At 38.8% G+C, this 22,760-nt stretch overlaps 1 protein-coding gene across 2 annotated transcripts in view; it reads left to right on the forward strand.

Annotated features, from left to right (window-relative positions):
* The window catches only part of LOC113056336 (ankyrin-3-like), a 146,476-nt gene that overhangs the window by 21,726 nt on the left and 101,990 nt on the right, over positions 1–22,760 (forward strand). The window lies entirely within an intron of this gene.

Genomic DNA, 22,760 nt, shown 5'->3' on the forward strand with positions numbered 1-22,760 from the left:
ACATACAGATCTACTTTTATGGCATTTGGAAGGGTTTATGGTGGTTATTTGTGTTGAAAAGCACTAGACGGGGATCAGGAGGAAGCTTGTCTTTTGTTCTAGACTGAAGGGGTGTGTTCAGGAGGGCATGGTTTTGTTTTGATTTTGTTTGACAGCACACTCTCAGTGGAAACCAACCTAGATGCTGATTCTGGAACAGGATCTTCTGGAGTTTAGTTCTGATTATCTGCATATGCATAATCTAATATAATATTATAACATAAAAATTTAAAACGTTATTGTTTCTTACTAGAGCTGGTCTTTGTTTGTGTAACCTGATGTCATCATGTTGATTCTGCCATATTAAACAGATTATTTTTTATTTTTATATTTTTATAGACTCTACTTTTATAATGAATGAGATATGAAGACTAGCGTGATAAATAGATTTAAACTTAATTCTGATCCTTTGTATACGTACTCTGGACGGATGTTTTCTCTGTCTGTCTCTCTCTCTTTCTCTTTCTGTGTCTTTCCCTCCACCCACTCTGTCTATTCTCTGCACGAACAGTATAATCTGCTTAATTGCAGCCATTCAGATGCATTGGCAGGAGCTGTATCTGAGTCAGCGCTGGGTGGTACTTGCTTCGGGTCAGCTCTGCTGGCTGTAAAAGTGTTTGCTTTAAATGTTTCGGGGAATTTAAGGAATTCCCTTTCCTCCCTTGTAACAAGTGCTGCCACTCCTTTCACATAGCAATTCAAAAGCAGCATTTTATACATTTTCTGAAAGACTAATGATTCTTATCATAAGTGTGTGTGTATGTGTGTGTGCATGTGTGTTTACCAATCGCACAGCGCTGTCTCTCTATGCTGGCCCAACTTGTTGCCATGCACACTGGTAATGTGAGGAAATTGACAGAAGTTATAAAACACACACATACACACATACACATTTGCCCTTGTTTGTTATGATTTGTTAGAAGGCTCATTGGCAGTGGGCAATATGAATAAAATCTTATTTTTAAAATCGTTATTATTTTATAATACAGTATCACAATATTCAATATTTTAAGCTTCTTGGAGATTAAGGTGAAAAGATATTTTCATATTTTTAAATATTTGAATAACAACTCATAATGATTAATCCAGAAATTAAATTTTTTTTGCAAATGAAAGATGTACACACTCTATAACTGCAGTTTATTTGCACTTTTGGGACTCCTCCTGCTTTGCATCAATATATATATTTCTAAATCATCCTAGCTATTGTGGTTACCCAGAATCCATATGGTGGTTGAACAGGTCCATTTAAGCATTAATTGGAGTTCAGGGTGACTCAGAGGACATGAACCATCGCAGGGGTTTGTCTTTGTGCATTGGTTGTATTGTTAGAGTTCAATAGAGCATGAAATCAGACAACGTGCAGGTTTGTCATAGCTCAATTTCTGGTTTGACTCGTCTCTGTCAATGACTATTATTCTTTACCACTGATTTGGAGAAACAAAAGACCAAAACAGATGTTTTGTCTTGATAAATGTCTTGCTAGAATACATATATAACAGGCTATGATGGATAGTTTTTCTGGGTAATGAGCTGAACCTGATCAGGAGAAAACTAATTCACATCTGTTCACATTTGATATTGTTAGCAGCTTTGCTTTTTCAATGTCTGTTTGCCAATTTAAATGTAACAGATATAGACAACACTGTCAAATTGGATTTCATCACTTGCATCATGACAGTGTGGATTTGAAAATTTGGATATGTGATGTGAACAAAGCCTTTGTCACTTTCTTTCTCACTTTTTTATTTCTCTAGCTATCAGTAACTATAATTTAGATGTAGCGATGTAATTCTAATTTCAGACAGTCAACATGGCTGGTCGCTCCTCCCCACATGTTGGTGGAGAGAAAATGGCAGCGCGGTACTGATCCAGATCATAATCAGAGGAACAGACACAGCCGCAGACAGGCTCAGAGAGTGTGTTAGATGGGTTGGTAGCTCATGCTTATCTGGAGACATGCTTTCTTTGGTGGCTGATGGATTGAGACTTTCACGTGTCATTTCCCTTTCACTGCTCCCGAGTCAAGGAGACCCCAACCGTAAACCATGGGGGGAGTTTTTGGGTCAGTTGCTTTGAATAAGCATGGGTCTGTCAGAGAGAGAGAGAGAAAGAGAGAGCTATCTGGGCACTAGGGACCCTGAATCACTGGCAGGTGTGTGTAATGGGTGTCGCCATGGCAACTAAGGCAGCATCCTGACTGAAATTGTACCAAGTGATCAATTTAGAATGCAACATTATGCTTTTGTTGGAGCCATCTTTGAGGTGTGTACATGAAGGCTTTCAGTTCAATTGAGACTATTTGGGTGCATGTAAATGTAGCTATAGTGTATTATAGAAACAGTGCATCTCATATGCAGTTCAATGGAGACTCTACTGAAAATTGATTTCAGTAGAGTTTGGCCTTAGCACTTAGGGCATGGCAATACGGCCTTAGAATTTGGCCAAAATTAGGCAAATTAGCCTTCTCATCAGGAGTGTGCCTTTGACGCCTTAATATCCAGCCTATATTGGGAGCTAGACATCTATCTATCTATCTATCTATCTATCTATCTATCTATCTATCTATCTATCTATCTATCTATCTATCTATCTATCTATCTATCTATCTATCTATCTATCTATCTATCTATCTATCTATCTATCTATCTATCTATCTATCTATCTACAATTCAGTTTTGAATGACGCACAAGCCTGATGCATCCAACATTTTGTAAAGTGCCACTGGAACATTGCAAATCCTTGACCTCAACTCGAGTTACTCTTTCACAGTTATAGCAGCATATGTCAAATCAACACTCTCCTCCAAAACAAGAAGCTGACAGCCATGCTCGTCCAGGATTTGAACACAGGATCTCTCACACCTAAAGCAAGAATCATAAACCAGCAAGCCAACTGTAACTGACCCACAATTTTCCCTGATGGCTTTTTTTATTCCAAAAACCATCTATTTTTTTTATGTGTGAAATTAAAAAAGTTTGGGTCACTATTTTGAAATAATATTTGAATAAATACATTGCTGTGAAATGATCATTATGTCAAGAATGTGTTATAGGACTACTGTAAACAGGACTAAAAAGATCTAATGACTCATACTTCCTGTGAACCTCAACATGATCCTGTGGAAGGCTGACATTTACAGTGTAGCTGAAAGCTAATCTGGATCTTCCACTCTAATTGGAGAATCATTCAGGAAGTGAGCCTTGGCAAGTCCAAGCCATCCGGTGATGTGGAAAGCACAGGAAGTGTTGGGCTTCCACAAATGCCACACATACTAGAGTCAAAGATGCCTGTCAAAGACTGTCCCAAGCCAAATTTAGTTGAAACCACAGGATTAACCAATAGTAAAATGTCTTAACAGTCTTGTGAACACAGCATAACCTACTTTCTTGATAAGCAGTCTCAAAGAATTTCATATTTTATCAAATCCAAGCTTAAAACATAATGGAAAATGCACTGATATGCCATCAGACCATGAGAAAGAGTCTCCTTATCTTTAAGTTTCTGCAGCATTTTAATGGTGTTTGCTTTTAGTTCATGCTACAGAGGATGAACCATGTTTCATCACTTTGGGAAATGGTTTCTAATGGTGGATCCTGTGTCATATCCAGCTCATATCTGCCAGGGCTTTTGCCTTTTCCATTCACCATTGACTCTAGGGCTTCACATTTCATGCTTTTAATCTGATGTCCAGCTTGTATATGTAATATTAGCATAGAATGATTCCATCTGTCGAAAGTCATACTGTACATCTCTGTAAAGGGTACCAGCTGTAAAGACTCTTTGAAAAGACTTTGCCATTTTGAAAATAAGATTGACTTTGGAACAGGATGTAATACAGTTTGAACTTTTAATATAGTTCCTGTCAAATCTGACTTTCAGATTTGAAACAAGCAGAATGCACAGTGGCAAAACATACAGTAGGTATTCAATCATCATTGATTGGAAATTGTTCAGTGATTCTGTATTTTCAGGCACTAGTCAGAATATTTATTGGCATTTGAATTGGAAATGTAACAAGTGAGAAAGTGGTCCAACAATTGCTGTAGGGCTAAATCAAGAAAATAAAATTCTAAATCCAAATCCTAAATCCACAATGTCCAATAAAGATAACTGGTAAAACCACCATTATAATGGAAACAACATCTATGCTTCGTAACTTGTCCACTGTTCCCCATATTTTGCCCGTGCTATTGCATATACCAAGAAATTCCAAGAAATGGTGGAAGGCACTATTGCTGACCTCAATTATGTCCCAAACGTGTCAGCTGAGGATGCCAAAGATTCTTTGCATTTCTTACAAATGAAACTTAATAAATGACCAGGACAATGATGGTCAGTATTGGAGTTGAGTTCTTTATGTCTTTAGACAAGATATTGCACTGGAAAATAACATAACAATCATATATCTCGTCCTACCTGATACAGACAAAGATATCTTGATGTTAATCAATGGCGTATGACATAAATACAATGAATCATCTGATGCATTTTGAGACATAACACTGGCATTCTTTTGACCTGTTAGAATGGAAGGTTTAGTCACAAAGCAGAACGTACTTGGCTAAACATAGCAGAACATAAAGTACGTCCAGTCTCTCACTGCGGAGTATATCATAGGCGTCTTTGTTTAGAGTCATCATGGCTTTCCAAGGAATTATGTTACAAGCAGAATGGCAGGTAAAGAAAACGGGGAAAAAGTTGTGCCTGGAAAACTTGGCAGTTGGTCCCACATTTCCAGAATTTCTGCACCCTCCAGCCAATAATTTGCACTTTTTTGTCAGGGTAACTGTAAAGAATCCCCAACAAACTGCGGCTGTCCAAATTTTGATCCTGTAATCCTAGTTGGAATGTCCAGTTGCAGGCATGACGGAACTTGGCCTCAAGCGTTCAGCTTCCCAGACTCTCTGATATCCGAGGACCCTGACACTTTCTTTACAGTTGAGTGACCAGTGAGAGTCTGGAGAAATAACTCTCTGATATCCGAGGAACCTGACACTTTCTTTACAGTTGAGTGACCAGTGAGAGTCTGGAGAAATACTCGAGAGTTTTAATGCATTCTGGGTTTCCCAGGCTTCTGGAGATGCAGTTTTCATAGCAAAGGTAACAGAAAACCTGTGGAAAAACCACCTGAGACCTTACGGTGAATCAAATTGTTTTACCTTCGTTTTTTTTATTTTGTTTTAAAGTCCTCTAGATTCCAAATGATTTGACCTAAATATGGGAACTGATTAGCTTGTAATATTTCATACATATTTCATATTTTTCTCAATGAGGGAACGCTGCAGTAAAATTAGAGTGATTATATAATTTCTTTAGGCCTTGAATTTACATTTGAGAGTATCAAAGTTATTAAATACCTGGAGCAATAAAGTTATTGCATGAGTTATAGTCAGATTGCTCATTTTGTCAAAACATATTGAGTTCTGCTGAGGCCAACAGCGTTCCTAATGCTGAATTTGGCCAAGGATCATGGGCAAAGAATGAAGCTTCAGTGTTTCTCTGGCCTGAGTTAAATCAGCAGGTCCAAATTTCATAACAAATTTCTGCTATAATAGCAGACTTCACTGCCAAATGACAGTGTTCCAAGGATGTTAGTCAACTACTTAGATGCTGCAATACTCATAAATTAATAAAGTATACTGACTGTGATAGTTACGTGGTCATTTATTACCAAGCGGTTGTTCTCTTGTGGCTAAGGTGTTGCTAAGCAGATGCTAGAGTGTTCTTGGTGGTTGCTAGGTTTGTTGATAGGTGGTTGGATAGGTGTTTTGGGTGGTTGTCTAAGCTTTTGTTAATTGATTGCTTGCTGGTTGCCAGGGTGTTCCTAGGCAATTGACTGCAGTTTCCAGATTGTTGCTAGAGCACTTCCAGGTGGTTGCTTAGGTGTTCTTTGGGGTTCTAAGTGGTTTGCCAAATGGCTTCTCACTGGTTTCCATTAATACTAGAATCCTCTTGCTTGTTGATGGCTGGTAGTGTGTTCTTTGTTAGATGGTTGCTTGGTGGTTGCTGGAGTGTTGTTAGACAGTTATTAGAGTGCTCTGAGGGACTGCTAGGGCATGTCTAATCATTTGCTACAGTGTTATGACTTGTTAGGTGGTAGATAAGATTTTCTGGGTGTTTAACAGCAGCCATATCACCCTGCAGCCCACAACTGGTTGCCCACTGAAGCTAAGCATGGCTGAGCTGGGTCAGTACCTGGATGGGAGACCTCCTGGGAAAACTAGGTCACTGCTGGAAGAGGTGTTAGTGAAGCCAGCAGGGGTGCTCACCCTATTGGGTCCTAATGCCCCAGTATAGTATATATACTCCCAACCATCCCCATACACTGATTGGCTCCATCACTCTGTCGCCTCTCCAACAATAAGCTGTTGCAATATGGCTGCCATCACATCATCCAGGTGGATGCTGCACACTGGTCGTGGTTGAGGAGATTACCCCTTCTATGTAAAGCAATTTGAGTGCCCAGAAAAGATCTATATAAATGTAAGGAATTATTATTATTTAATACAGTATGAAATTGTCTCTGTAACATTCTGCTCTCTAATCATGACTTGGAATCCTCCTTTAATATAAGTCACTAAGAGACAGGAGAAAAATGTCACTTAATCTCAGCATGCTTCAACATGATTTGAGCAATCATTTATGTCCATAAGCATAGCTTGAAGTGACACACACACACACACATACACAATATTACTTTCAATCTTAATAACACAACAGCCTTCAAGACACTAAAGCTCCAGGGCACCTAACAAAATTAGAAGCCTCTCCATACTAGTAAAGTGCTGTGTCTGTATCTGTACATGGCCTTTCAAATCAAGCTAATGCTAACTGACTAAGCATTAGTTCAGTCTGCTGCATGTGCAGAACGAGCCCCACACTGCATCTACATCGTTAGGGAGCAATACACTAGAATGCTCCCAATCTATTTGTCATCTTATCAATATTTCAGCTGATGCAAGTAAAATTTTAAGATTCTCAATACCACAGAAAAAACGTCTAAGGTTACATATGTAACCCTGGTTCCTCAAAGGAATGAGACGCTGCGTCGAGAACGCTTTGGGGAATGCCTCCAGCGTGACGTCTCTGAATAACGTGTGTAATCAGTCCAATGGATGGGCGAGACATCATAGGCGGGTGACGTCAGAGACCAGAAAGCATAAAAGCACGAGCGGCGAAGCCGGCAACCAGCCTCAAAGGATGATGCAAGCGCCGGCCAGAGATGCCAGAAGTGTGGCACTGCGACGCAGCGTCTTATTCCTTCGAGGAACCAGGGTTACATACGTAACCTTAGACTTTCCTCTTCAGGAACTCAAGCTGCATCGAGAACGCTTTGAGGAACGAGAATGCCCATGCCGTCAGACTTTCAAAGTGTGGAAAAGCACAGCTAAAGCAAGAGAAGGATACAGGAGTCTGAGAGTAATCGGGGACCACCCGTCCAATGGCCAAACTTCAGAAGGAGTGAGTCTTGACCCCCAGGAGAGGGGAGATCAGAGGACTCAAGGCTTAGGATAGCATCCTGATCACCGCTTAGCATAAGCTTCTTCTGGATGGAAGCCTCAGCCTCAGCGCACCATCGAGGAAACATGGAACCAGAAGGTTTCTGCCCACTGACTGGCCGCCAAGTGGGGAGTTGTAGGACTTCATGCCCACCATGGCCGCCAAGTAGACCTTCAGGGTGGAGTGGGTCCAGCAGGACCTGCAGGAACTCCAGCATTGTACCATCTGGGCAGTTAACTGGGTCAAGCTGGTGGTCTCCACACCAAGAAGTGAAAAGCTTCCACTTTAAGGCATACAGTTTCCTTATTGAGGGAGCTCTGGATTGGAGAACTGTCTTAACAACCTCGGTTGAGAGATTGGAAGCTAAGAGTTGTGCCTCCTCAGAGACCACACCTACAGCCTCTAAGCTTCATGTGGGGGCGTACCCTCTGCCTGCGAGAGGAGATCCCTCCTGATGGGAACCTCCCATGGAGTGCAGTCAAAAAGAGAAATCAGGCCCAGGAACCATACCTGGCCCGGCCAGAATGGGGCTACTAACAGCAGCCGGACTCCTTCCCGGCGCACTCTCTCCAGAACTCCCGGGAGCAGAGCAATCGGTGAAAAATGTACAGATGAAACCTCGGCCATGTCTGTACCATGGCGTCCAGCCCCAGTGGAGCTGGTTGAGTCAGAGGAAGCCAGAGGGGACAGTGCGATGTCTCTCGAGTCGCAAACAGATCCACCCCAGTCTGGCCAACCTCTCCAACTCTGCTTCATCACCTTGGTGTGAAGCCGCCGATCCCCGTGCCTCGGCCCCTGCTTCAACAGGATGTCTGCTCCCATATTAAGATGCCCAGGAATGTGGAGTTCACCCTGGGACCCAACAAGGATCTGGTACGCTAGTTTTTATAAATGCCGTGATGGCAGAACTCCTTGGTGGTTGATGTAAGAGACCACTGCTGTGTTGTCGGTGCGCAGCAAAACATGTTGACCTCTTAGGTCTGGGAGAAAGTTACCATGTGACCTCCTAAAGGAACCAGTCTCATGAGACTGGCCTCTGGTGCACCTAGAACCACTAGCTCAGTGCCCTGAAGTAGCGGACTGGCAGGGAATGAACATACTAGCAGCTTTAGAGACCTCCGGTCAAGTTGAGGTAGCTAGCCTTTTAGCACTGCTAAATTTCCGGGCAGTATCTGAAAGAAGCGCTCGCTGGAGACCGCTGTACCCTGGAACAACGCAGGGTTGGCAGAACGATCTCCTGAGGGCACTGAGGAGAGAAGGGCACCGTGTAATGCGATGTACACTGCTCTTCCCCAGAGGGAGCTGGCCCTCAAAAAGTCCTAGGCCTTAGGCGTCAGGACGTTATGACGATGGCTATCAAGCGAAAAACGACAGTCCGCAGAACCGCTTGCCACTAGAAGGCATTCTAGACATTCTAGTTTCGCTGTGGCAAGTGTTTTTCTTTCAGTGTAGACAAGGTGTCAGAGTGAACAGACACAGCAATGAACATAACTGTGTTCACTGAAATAGCTTAAGTTAGTTGCTCCCTCATTTATTTGTTTTTTTAAATGTTGGAACACTAAGGTTCTGGAAGTCAGGGTTATAGATATTGACAGACTGAGTTTGCTCAGAGCACAGGGAAAAATGAAGGTTCTGCAATGGTGAACTGGAAAGCTAGTGAGTCTGAATATGGAAAGTGATTCATTTAAAAACACTGATGACTCACTGAGTAACTTGAATGAGATGTCAGTTCACGCCTGTCATCTTGCCAAGAGATCTGAAGTCTGTTAAAATTATAACAGGGAATACAGTAGAAATAGTATGGTGTTATTATTTAGTTTAGTTAGTTTTAGTAATTTAGTTATTATCTAGCAATTTTGAAAAGAACAATCGACCCCAGAATTTATATTCTTAGTCATAATTCACTCACCTTAATGTTCCAAAGCTATATGACTTTTGTTTCAAATGTTTCTTCTGTGAAACACAAAATTAGATATTTAGTAGAATGTTCATGCTGCACTTTTCCATACAGTGAAAACATAGTTCCCTTATTATTGTAACAGAGGTTAATTCGACTGGTTTCATATAGATTACATGTTGTTGTTGTTGTTGTGATGTTTTTATCAACTCCTTGGACTCGTTTCTGGCGGCACCCATTCTCTGCAGAAGATTAATTAGTGAGTAAGTGATATAATGCTACATTTCTCCAAAGCTGTTCTGATTAAGAAAGAAAGACATCTACAGTATATCTTGGATGGCCTGAGGGTGAGTAAATGTTCAGCAAATTTTACATTTTGGGTAAACTGTTCCATTTATAGGAGTCTCACTAAAATATCAACAGCTATAGAGGAAACTTAAAGCACATCTACTGTATAAAAAGTTTTTGTTCAGTGTGTTTTGTGCCAGCTGAGACCGGTATGCCCCATGGAGTTGAGCAGGCCAGACCATCATGTCTCTGGCACTGTTTAGCTGCAGTAGCGTTTCTGCCTGCTGGAGGTGCCCCGTCTGTCCCGGGAACAGCACTCCGAGCGTCTCCGTCACACACCTGCGGGAGGTTCACATTCCACGCCAAGCATACAGATCTGGTTCTTAGTTGAGCATCTTTTTGGATGCTTTTGAAGGGTTGTATTGATTCTGTATAACAGGTTTAAGTTTTAGAATTTGAATTTAGGAGTTTGTTCAAATCTGCAAGTGCACATGAGATTTGATAGCTGCGGCGGCATACATTTCTGTATTTTTCTCAAACAAATCTATCGTATGATTTCATAAGATTTGGAATATTGTGTGCAAGTCATGATGACTATTTATATTTTTATGGAACTTTTATGATGGTTTTGTATCTTGACAGCCCATAGTCAAGATATGCTTTCACTGGAAGAGAGCAGTGTGAACATTCTGCTAAACATGTCCTTTTGTGTTCTACAAAAGTAAGACAGTATTATGGATTTGGATTCCTTTATTCACTAATAAATTTCCATCATTTATTTATTATTTTTTTGTGATTATATACATAAATTAAAGATTGGTTTGGCCGCTGTAGCATGGGCTCTCACTAACATGAGTAAAGTCCTCTCTAAATCCCCAGTTAACTTCCTTTAGGATATATTTTAGTCACAGTTACAGTTATACGTGGGTGTGAGCAGCTCCTAATCTGAGAGCAGTATTAATGTGGGCGATTACATGCAATGTTTAACAAATCGTTCTGTGCAAGATCAGTTTTGGCATGACACAACAACATGTATGGATATGGAATTATGCTTTATTTAGGAAATGATTTTCTCAGTTATAAGGATTAGTCTTGGGATTAATTCCAATGTCTGGAAACCATGTGGAGAGTCTGGAAGATAAAGTTTTAATGCTGCTTTTCAATGTCCCGTTTCCCAGATCTGAGATAATAAAAGAGTCTGGATGGGGCCTATTTTCAACTGCTATTCCTCCCCTGGCAGCAGTGCTCCCTTTGCCCATTCTCCATGCACACACACACACATACACACACACACACAAACCCAATAAGGCAGTTTTACATAGCTTGAGTGAAGGGAGGGTGTGGGAGAGTAGAGACACAGATATTTTATAATGTATTTTAATGTATTAAAAACTGTTCTACCATAAAGGCCCTTTGTAGTATCCTTTTCAACATTCAAAAAAACTATATTGATAATATTGATGTTAATGATATTAATATTTACATTATTAATTTTGCCATTGACCACCGAATACTGGAAATAGAAGCATCACAAACCAGAACTTGTGTGTTTCGGCAAACATGTTAGAAATAGAGTGTGAGAGTATGGTGTGAGATATGGGTCAAACCCATTCACACTGTATCTCTTCCATGACCTCTCATCGTCTGCCTCTCTCTCTTTTTCTCTCCTGGCATTATAGCTGAGTTATGAACATCTGCCTCTCTCCTCCCTGAAGCTGTCACATGTCATGTTACCATGACAGCAGAGGTGTCATTGGTGTAATTTAAATATTTGTAGCAGTCTTGAGGCTGGATCCATGGGCTATGATGCTTATGTGAACACGTGGCACGTTGTTTTGTCGAGGCCTCAGTACAGCTCAATGGAAGTTGGGAATCTGTTCTAGATACATGCCTTTACCAAGATTTAAGGTTGTTAAAAAAGCGAGAACAGCAATATGTTAAAAGACATCAGCGTGCAATAATTAGTACCTTGTAAAATCCCATCTCACCCCATTTGTCTATTTTTGCACTCTGCAGACAGAATATCAGAATATCATATTTCAGCACAAGCAATAGTGTTTGAAATGCCTGTGCATGAGTAGTGGGCATTTAAAGTCACTCTTCCTGCAAGTTACATAACATAGTCATTTTATTATTTCTCCCATATATATATATATATATATATATATATATATATATATATATATATATATATATATATGACACAAATTCTAGTATAACTATACTATTCTGAATTCAACATGATACATTTAGAAGCGAAATACATTTTTACGAGTGAAGTATTGAATCATTAGTTCATATATTTGTTGAAATGCATTCATTCAGGAACCTAACAGATAATAGTACAGGTAGTAAAGATATAGGAACAGTCGTTTACAGTTGTAGTTAACATCTTTGGGACTAAGAACGATAACTATAATTAAAACAGTATTAGCATCCACACCAATGGAAGATAACATACTGTTTATTTTAAGCATGCAACTGCAACCTCTTTAAAGAGTATCAAACAATACTGATTACTGTCATGATTATTAAAGGCGCTATGTGTTTTTGTGTTATGTACTGTAGTGTTGCCTGTGGAGAGGTTCACGGTTTGAGTTTCTGTGTGTGTGTGTGTGTGTGTGTGTGTGTGTGCTGTTCTATTCGTAGCCGCTGTGTGCTAATGTCCGTTGCCTAGGAGATCCTTGGCGGAGTCCCAGTAGGGTAGAGGTGCTGACCTCACCCATGGAGCAGAGATACTGAGAGAGCCAGGCATATCCGTGTAGTGTGCCTGTCTGTCCTTCCGCAACATCCTTTCCCCTCCTGGGAGTTCCCGTTCTGTGACACACACCCATACACCTGCTCTCCTTAGAGACATGAGAGTTCAGCGCCCCTTGAGCTTGCTTTTACAGGCTAATGCCTGCTTAGCTCCATGTTAAGTTGTTTATCTGCTTACGGTATGTCCTGGTATCATGATAACTCATCACTGCTCTCTGTATATACAGTATAAGTGGGCTGTGTCCTGAATACACACCACTCTGTGCAACACACCAGATGTGTTATAACACTTCCTAGCAAACACATGTCATGTAAGGGCTTGTGATGAGAAATGGTAAGTCATTTCAAATGGGCTAAATAACAGTAGAGGTGTTTGCTGGCTGTGTATGTGGTTGGGATTTACTGTAGTTTAATTATGTGTAACTAATTATAGATGCTTGTTGTGCTTAATGATGTTAAAACTAAAAATTGTGGTCAACAGATTTGGGGTGTTAAAGGAACTTTGCTGATGTTGATATAATGCAGACATTTATAAGATATACACTAATTTGCAGAAATAAATGAACATTTATTTTTAAGCTATATGTTTATAGAAACTCAACAAATGTTGTTCAGGCAAAATTATCCAATTTTTAAAAGTGAGTGGTGCAGAAATTGCTCACAGCAGGTTTAAAGGGGGGGTGAAATGCTCGCTTGCACTCAATATCCGGTTAATCTTGAGTACCTATAGAGTAGTACTGCATCCTTCATAACTCCAAAAAGTCTTTGGTTTTATTATATTCATAAGAGAAAGATAGTCTGTACCGATTTTTCCCGGAAAAACACGAGCGGCTGTAGGCGTGACGTGTGGGCGGAGCTAAAGAATCACGAGCGCCAGTAGGCTTTTGTGTTGAGAGCGTTTGGAAGCTGTGACATTACCGTGAGGGAAAAACCATCATCCAAAACAAACCATGGCTTACAGTCAGATTCAGCCGTTTATTTATGATCCAGAATCAGATCCCGAGGCTGAAACTGAACGAGAGCAGCAGCAGCAACGACTCGCTCCGAGTGGGGCTCGAACCCGGGTCTCAGGCATGGGAGGCGGACGCACTAACAAGGAGGCAGAGATATTTTAAGCAGTTTTACTCACCGCCTGCGGTTCGTGATCCTTTTTCGTTGGGATTGCATCATCCTTAAAAAATAAACGATACGCAAATCCGTAAAACAAGCAACTTCGAAATGCAGGGAACAAACACAAACACTTGCACAACTCCGTTGATGCTCTGTAAAAATAAACTCCATCCACTGGTCCCTTAATGCTGTTTTTTTTGGTAATCTGTGCAGGGTTGTCTTGCCCTGGCAACCAAAAACACACTTCTTTTGTGACATTTCGCGACGCTCTCGCTCTGATCAGTGAAGTCTGTTGTGCTCTCAGTGCTCTGCTATACAGGAGCGCGCGCTCTTCCGGGAGACGCGCCCTCAGGACCCATATAAGGAAATTCCGCTCCATCTAACGTCACACAGAGCCATACTCGAAAAAAACTTTCCGAAACCTGTAACAAACCGGAAGAAGTATTTTGGGAACAAAAATACTCCTTCAAACGTACAACTTAATTTTTGAAACTTTGTCCATGTTTAGCATGGGAATCCAACTCTTTAACAGTGTAAAAAACTCAGTATGCATGAAATAGCATTTCACCCCCCCTTTAAGCTATTCTTCTTTACTGTAGATATAGATCCTTCAGTACAGTAGTTGAAAATGTCACGAATAAGCACGAGAAAAATATTTTCCTAGTTTTCTGACACAGCACAGGCTTTATTACTTCAGTGTACATTATGTTCTCAAGGCACAAGGAAACAAACGCAGGTATGACATTTTTCTCTTTCAAGAGCGCTGCTGTAGTTTAGTTATGGACCATAGATCTGTTAACCATTCACTCTCATGTTCTGTTCAGATTGACTTTACTGTCTTTATGTCGCAGAGACATATGCCATTTCAAAATAAGCCTCTATTAATAAGTTTGAACCCTCGAAGGGATTCACTATTTAGTCATCCAATATGGAAACAGTGCTTCTGTTTGGGAATGAGTGAGTAAGAGAGTGAAGTAGTAAGCGCTTATTTCTGTCATAGTGGCATAAAGGCCTTTGGTCTGAAAGCAGCAATCATAAGAGCAGCTTTTAAAATGCTGACGGGCTCAGTGAGGTGTGACGTGAAGCATGTTACTGTACCTGTGCTGGAGTCTCTAGAGAGAACACGAACACATACTGACCATCACACATCCTGAGTGTTTCAGTTTGAATTTCTCATTCGTTTCGTAATCTCACTTTAATGTTGTATTTTTATCACTTTATTTTATTTCATTCAATGTTTTAGCATAATAATTCAGAGAACACTTAGTAAGAAGATAAAATGGAGACCAAACACAGACTTTTGCATTAGTGCCATGCTTTTCACATCTATTCTAGATTTTCATATAAATTATTCCACAGAATCTCCATTTGTGCTCAAATTGGCAAAAATCCTTTGGTTTCTTTGTTTCACTTAAAATAAAATGTCTTGCATCAAATATTGCAAAAAATAAAAATAAAAAAACAGCAACTACAATTATTAAAATATACAAAATAATTTATAACTTTTTTTTTTATTTGATGCTCTCTAATTTCATCTTTCCACATTTTAAAATGTTGTGTTTAAATATATTTTATATTGCATTATATTATATTCTTAGCAGATTGCAGAATTCTTTTTTCATTTAACCAAAAATTGAAATCGAAAATTAAGTTAATAATAATAATAATAATAATAATAATAATAATAAGTTAAAGAAAATAATTTAATAATCCACACTTAAATAAAAACATTTTTTACAAACATTTAAATTGCATGTAAGGCAGTTTTAATATACATTTTTGTCATTATATAAATGAAATGAGTGTTATGTTTCTACTCTAATTTCTTGTTGAAATAAATATTTGAACAATAAAAATCTTTCATGACAGATCTATTCAAACATACATTACAACAAAATAAAATAATCACTAACAGGTTAAGTAAATATTTGTAACAGTGCATATATTTGACATTATTTTCCTCTCTAGAGTTGAATATCAAGCTGTTGAGATTTAAATTAATTTGTCTTTCTGTTTCTGCTGATGTTTTCAGCTGCAGAGATTTTGGTCCATCACTAGTGAAATGGGATCCTGACAGATGATATTTTGGCACTTGGACTTTAATTTATCTGTTATGGATGCATGAGAAAAGGCTGGAGTCTGAAAGAAAGGGTCATATGTGAGTTAAAGGCTGTCTGGGACTGGGTGTCTACATGGACAGAGAAGCGAGGTAATGATGGGGTGTTTGATAAGTTACATGAATAGACAGCACTAGGGTGATGGCTCACTGCAAACACACACACACACACACACACACACACACACACACACACACACACACACACACACACTCACACACACACACACACACACAGCCTGTCCATGTGACAGTCATGCTCCCTCAGTAATGTGGCTATAGAAACTCAAGTGATACTGAATATTTATTACCATAGCATATAACAGTAATACTATCTGATCCCATCATTACTTATTTCCCTTTAAATAGTCTAAGTACATATGTGATTAGTTGGTGCATTAGCTGGTTCCTAGGCATAGAGTACCTACTTCAGCAGATTAGCTGACTATTTCATTCATTTTGCTTTTAGCTAATCTAGCTGTATTGGGTGTTAGCTCAGCACTGAGAGATCACATCTAATTCCATTTTAGCCAGCACTATAAATCTTTGCTTGATAGATATACTTTGTTACATTGTCTTTGTTAGACATGGGATATATTTCAGCTAGTTTTCTGGAAAGCTGCCCCACTAGAGCCTGAAAGCAAATCAGCTTGGCCTGTCCGCTTCTGTGCTGCAGTTTACTGTCTTTAGATACACATACAGTACGCATACATGAAATGCTGTGCTGATGTATTGAGTTTGCAGAGGGACTGTTATATTTTGTGATATGTTATGTCTTAATTTGCATTCCTGAGTTCCTGAACTAAACGCTACTCAGAACAATGGAAAAAGTAAAATAATAATAGATACAGTGGGTATAGAAAACAGTCAACCCCCTTTAAAATAATCAGATTGTGTTGCTCTGCAGCCTGAAATGAAGATGGACACAGTTTGGTTTTGTCCAGCTCTATTTACTCAGTGCAACTTATAACATCAAAGGTGATTATTTTCTATACCCACTGTATTTTCACTAACACCACTAACAAAGTGTGCAATATGATGCTACTGGCTCTGTTTATTATTGGATAAAATATATATATATATGTGTATGTGTGTGTGTGTGTGTATTTTTATCACATACAGACTTATTGTTAAAGGCATCAGTGTAGCATTCCCTGCCAGACGATTGTATAATTACAATGTGCATTTAATTAGCCACTAGCTTTGAAGAAATAAGTCCTAGAAAACTCAGCTCTTCTGAGTAATTCCTCGACTACCTAGAGACCATGTCTAAATGATGCACTTAATGTGAACTTGTGGTGTGCATTTGTGACTAACAATCTGTGCAACATAGTGGTAAAAAGTTTGGATTTGTAGGAGGACCCCAGGGGCTGAGCACATCATTTGAGAAAGGGACAGAATCATACTTGTGACGACTAATTGTCAAAGCTGACTAATTTAACTTTTTCAAAAAGCATATTCGGGTATCGTCAGAATGAGAGTCCAAACAGCTGACATCACAATAACCCACAAGTAACCCACACGGTAATCCAGACAGTCGTTGTGGTAAGTTGAATTGAAAAAAAATTATTGTAGTTTTGCATTACTTCTAAACAGAGGTATTCATTCAGAAAGTAGGAAAATGAAAAATGATCAAGCAAACAACTTTTGGATCACTTGAGGTGGAATGACACGCAATGAATGTGCATTCTTAAGTGCACATTTAAAATCTGACAGATTAGCCAATATTTAGTCGGGTTTGTGGTTTTGAAGATAGACACGGTGCTAGCATGTTTTGACTGCTGTTACAGTGCTTTCAATGCTGATGCGATCAGGCCAACTTGGCTGTTGATCAAATTTGATCTTATTCTTAAGTGACTTAACTGAACAGCTCTTTAATGTAATGCTACAAGACTGTTCAAAACTAACCTAGCATTTAAACAAGGGTCACTGGTTGTGAGATCTAAGTTAGGAATGTCACCATCAGCTCTTGTTAGATCTCTTTTGATTTATTTCACTGGCAAGCAGAATCTGAGTTTAGAGTTGACATGGAAACTGACCCTACTGGCTACTCAATACATCTTCTTCTTGGTCTTACTGTGCACAATTAACCCTAAAAACATGCTCAAGTTTCAATCAGCATGTGTTGCCGGTGTTTCAGGAGGTGAGTAGTCCTCCGCAATTACATTTAAATTATGTCTGCCTCTTTTCCACAAGAGAAGTCAACTTTTTACAGTGCAATCAATTTTTAATGTATAAAAACAAGTCCCGTCCTACTTCTTCTTTTTTTTTTTTTAAATGCACCACTTTATGGGCACAAAATGGGCTGCAAATGCCTTTTCATGTTGACTCTGAATTTGACAGGACTTCAAACACTGGCAGATATCTGGAGTTTACAAAAGAGTTGCGCACACACACACACACACACACACACACTCAAACCAATTGGGTTAATGGACCGGAAGGTCTGTGCAGTCTCTTTGCATGGTGCCATTGAATTTTTTCTTTGCAGGCCATGTCCTGGTGCTTTGCTTCCTATGCTTTTGTCACAGATTGAAACGAGCGGATAACTCTATTATCTCTGTTCATTTTTTCATCATTACTCATAGTAACAGCTTTGTAAGCTTAATGACTTTTTGTTATTCATGAACTTTGTAGATTGTTCTTTTTTTCTCTCTAAGATTTCTGTGAGATGATGTTCATTAAACTGATTTTTTAACGATGCACCTAACCTAAGCTTTCTAACAGTGAACTCTCTTGACCTTTGTTTTTCATATTTACACATGATATACTCTCATCTAGATACGTCCCTCTCTCTGGAGCTGCAGTAGTATTTAAACAAGATAACATCCATGTGGAAGTATGATATTGCCTCATCAACTGTGTTCACTTGAGGAAATAAAAATGATAGACTGAAGTGAGTAACCGGTTCAGGACCAGTTCTTGAGATCTAATGTAATCAGCCGTGAGAGGCCATAAACGTCCTCCGTAACCTTAGTTGAGTCACATGAATTCAAAGAAAATGCCAAGTAGGTTTAGGATGTGTGAGATATGCTGTTAGTACTTTAATTTTATTCTAAATGACATTTTTATATACTGTTGATCTAGTAGATCACCCAGAAAACTTTTATCGTTGCCATATACTCACCCTCATGTCAGCACAAAACTGCATGACCCACAGAACTCGTACAATATTATTTATTATATATTTTTAAAACAATATCATAAGATTTTGTGGGGAATTGAATGTTGTGAAATCATCCTATTAAAAAATAACAGCAAACTAATTTTGGTCATTTTCCTGCAAAACATGGTCATAACATGAGGAGTTTTTGAGGTGGGTGACAAAAATTTGATGTGATACTCTGTCTATATACACAATGCTTAAGTATTTTAAGTATACACTGTAAAAAAAAATATCTAGCTATATATGGACATTTCATTTATATTATAACACTTGGGTTATAAATGTATGTGTAAAATGTAAAAATGCATATTTGATTCATATTTGACACTTCAAATTGGATGGCTTTTCGTTTACTGTACTATTTTATGTTATAGGGCCTGATACACATTTTTATATTATTATTATTACAATTATTACAGCAGGACGTTGAGTTTTCTCTGCACAGTGGTCTGCAACACTTCTTATGCAACGTAAAATGTAACCGGTAACCTATAAGAACTGGCTCTTGATTCCCAAACCTAATTGTAAATTGCTTTAAAACAGTGATAAATGCATGTTTACGCTTTTTTGACTAAGATATATGCAATTTGCAGAATTGAATTGCCTAGTCTGATTTTACACACAGTATAACGAAACCCGTTGAAAGTGCTATTTCTCGTAGGCCTACACTATGCATTTTGTTGATGAGGTAACGCGGTGTAAAGCGCTTCCTCGTTTGGAAACTGATTGATGTGTCTGACTGTCGTCAAGCCAGATCATTTGACTTATGTTGACTTAATCCATTCAGATTTGAAACACCAGATATCTAATGGCTCCATGGGCTCATTAATCAAGCCATTATTTCCATTGTTCACTGCTGTCTGTAAAAACAACAGACTTCTGTGTGATCTTCTCTTCAACTGACCCTGCCCTCTTCTGTCCATGTTTAGGCTACTGTTGGACTGGACACTGGATGTGGTTATTCAAGTCTCTTTTGCATGGTCTTTCTCTCGATATATGTCTGTTTCTATCTATTTTTAGTCATTTATTATTAAGCACCAATTCGCTCTTATTGGCCTTTCCCGGGTTATTGCTTCCCTCTACTGGTTAAACAGCGGTAGTGCAATGAGTAGAACGTGTCACAGTTATATCATTCTAAACCATGTCTATGAGGTGTATGACATTAATTTCGATATTAAATTAACCACAAAATCTTTTTTTTTTTTTTACCTGGAAGTCAAAAAATGTAAGGATAACAAATTAAAAAAAATATATAGATGAAGTCATCTTTGTAAGAAAAATAAAACAAATGCACATATGGATATATATGCAAAATATTGTACACATACATATTGTACATATTCATAAAGACATCTAATGATGTATTTAAGTCTACACAGCCTGTTTTTACACACTAACAACTGAAACACGGTCAGCTAAGCCTGAGGGCAACATTTATTGCTGATGATGAGTCACAAAAGCCTGTTACATCAACTTTGTTTTGTGTTACCATTATTGTATGAGCAGTTTCAGTTACAAGTTTGGAGCACATGCTGCCAAAGCACCCTTTGTAAATGAAATTGTGAAATTGTTGTGTGCAGCTCTTTTGTTGTTAATGTTTCGTCATGTAATGATGTATTTCTCCTGTTGTCCAGTAGAGGGAGCTATTGGCACAGATGAGTTATTGTATGTCTTTGTCTCTGCACTAGATTTTTCTCACTTCAAAACACTGAAGATTCTAGAATATATCTAGTGGCAGCAGTGCTTCTACTGCTCTATGGGTTATTCAAGTCATGAGAAGTTATAAATAGCTGTGAAAACGGACAGAAAACACAGTATCATTCAATGCATTTGATTACATCACTCACAGATAGGTGGAGCTTATCATGTTATGATGATGTCATTGCATTCAGAGAGATTTGGCCTCAGTAACCACAGCATGCTTTGTCATACTGATACAATAGGTTTATGGGGTGACTATTTTTATTCCTATTTTGGTCCTGGGATGGGTTGATTTAATTCCAAAGAAGCAAGCTGGTATCCGATAAAAAGTACCAGTCCAGTATCCGATAAAAAGATTCAGTCAGAAATACCATAAATAACACTAAGGGTTTGTTATGATGTAGATGTACTGACATGAATGTTGTCTTGTTTATCTCATTAAGCGACAGTGCACACTACTCGTGTCTATTCTGCAGACCTGTGCGGTGTTATGTAGAAATACCCGGGACATTTTCTATTCAGAGTCTTTCTCAGTCTGACCTATTTTAAATGCAGCTTCAGTAAAACTTGCACAGATATAAGCTGAACTGACGCCTCTGCAGCCTTTAGGTGTTCATCTGTATAGGTCTTACTGTAACAATATTTACTTCACAGTTCACATTGATATAATAAATGTTATTTTGGAGTGAATATTTGAATTATGGTTTCGGTTGTTGCTTAAAATTTTATGAAGGCATCTCGCGGTTCACTGGATAGAGATTTTTTGGTCATATGTGTAGATGATGTACTGTAAATTGTACTGAAATCCAGATGATCAGTGTTCTTTCACAGTAGCAGGTGTCTCATGAACTGTGCAGTCATACATGTTCCAGTGCTCCGGTCTTCTTCTGCTGTCAGGAGCTTTCAGGTCAATATTTCATCATGAATTATTGAATTTCTCCAAGTAACCTCTGAACGGCCTTCGACTATATCTAATAAGTCCAAACACAGGCTTATTGAAAAAGCATGCCTCTACCCACATTTTTGCAACTCCACAGCCGAAATGAACACTAGAGGCAGTAAAACATCAGCAAATGTTATTACTTTTCACACAAACTATGAAGATAGATTATTTAAAGGCTTACTTGCGCAGTGCCGTGCACAATACTATGCTATGATCTCAAAACACTTTTACTATTGTATGTTGAGTTGTAAAGTAATACATGGTGACATTGACATCAAATTATCAGCTCCATATGTGACTTTTCTGATATAGTAAACTTGCTTGGTAGTTCACCTGGTACAGCATTGCATTTGCAGTGTTAGGCTAAAAAGTATCAAAATTTGTAATAGCATTTATGTTTGTCTGCTTTTAATATTTTGGTTTGATTTAGAGTTGGGTTTAGTGTACAATATTATTGGAGTTCTTTTCTATAACAACCTATTTAATATCTGCTATTTCAGATAAATCTGGATCTTGTGAGACGCAAGAGATTTAGACTGTCTCGTCCTGTCTAAGTGGGAGGTTTTTGGCTAGAATTAGATGAAAAGTGGACCAGACTTTATGCTCATAGTCAGAAGCCTGGATAATAATGTCAGAATTAAGCAGCCAAATCTTTCTCTCACAGATTATTTTCTCTGGCCTGTATATCCTATTAAAAACCTAACAGGGAATCTTTCTTTTGAAACTTGTTAATGTGCTGAATAGGTGTAATTATGGATTTAATTATTTAAAACATTTGCATGCAAGCTACATGTAATCATTCTATGTAATCTCTTCACAAACGGCCTACTCTAAATCCATTTTCTTAAGAAACAGATGGAGGAAAATGTGACAGAAATGTCAATTGCCCAGCAACACACTGGAATGATGCTCTTAAATGCTGGACCGTTGGAGATACACAGTTAATGTGCTTTCACTTGGTGTTGGCTGCTGTGTTTCCGCTATTCTCCTCCGCTATTCTCCTCAGCCAATGGCTGCATAGCTCCTCCTCATTCATCCAATCAGAAAAATGCATCCCACCTCCTGTCACTTCATTAATATTCAGCGATTGCAGACCCCCATCATGGGCTCAGGTGGTGCACAGAAAAGAGTGGGAACATGTGAACTTTGGGAATACATAACACACACCGCTCACATCCAAAAACGACTCTGTCCACAGCACTAAGGCTTCAATCTGATGCCAATGCTTTTATTTGTCCT

The sequence above is a fragment of the Carassius auratus genome, chromosome 37 (genome assembly GCF_003368295.1).
Source record: "Carassius auratus strain Wakin chromosome 37, ASM336829v1, whole genome shotgun sequence".
Taxonomy (NCBI): Eukaryota; Metazoa; Chordata; class Actinopteri; order Cypriniformes; family Cyprinidae; genus Carassius; species Carassius auratus.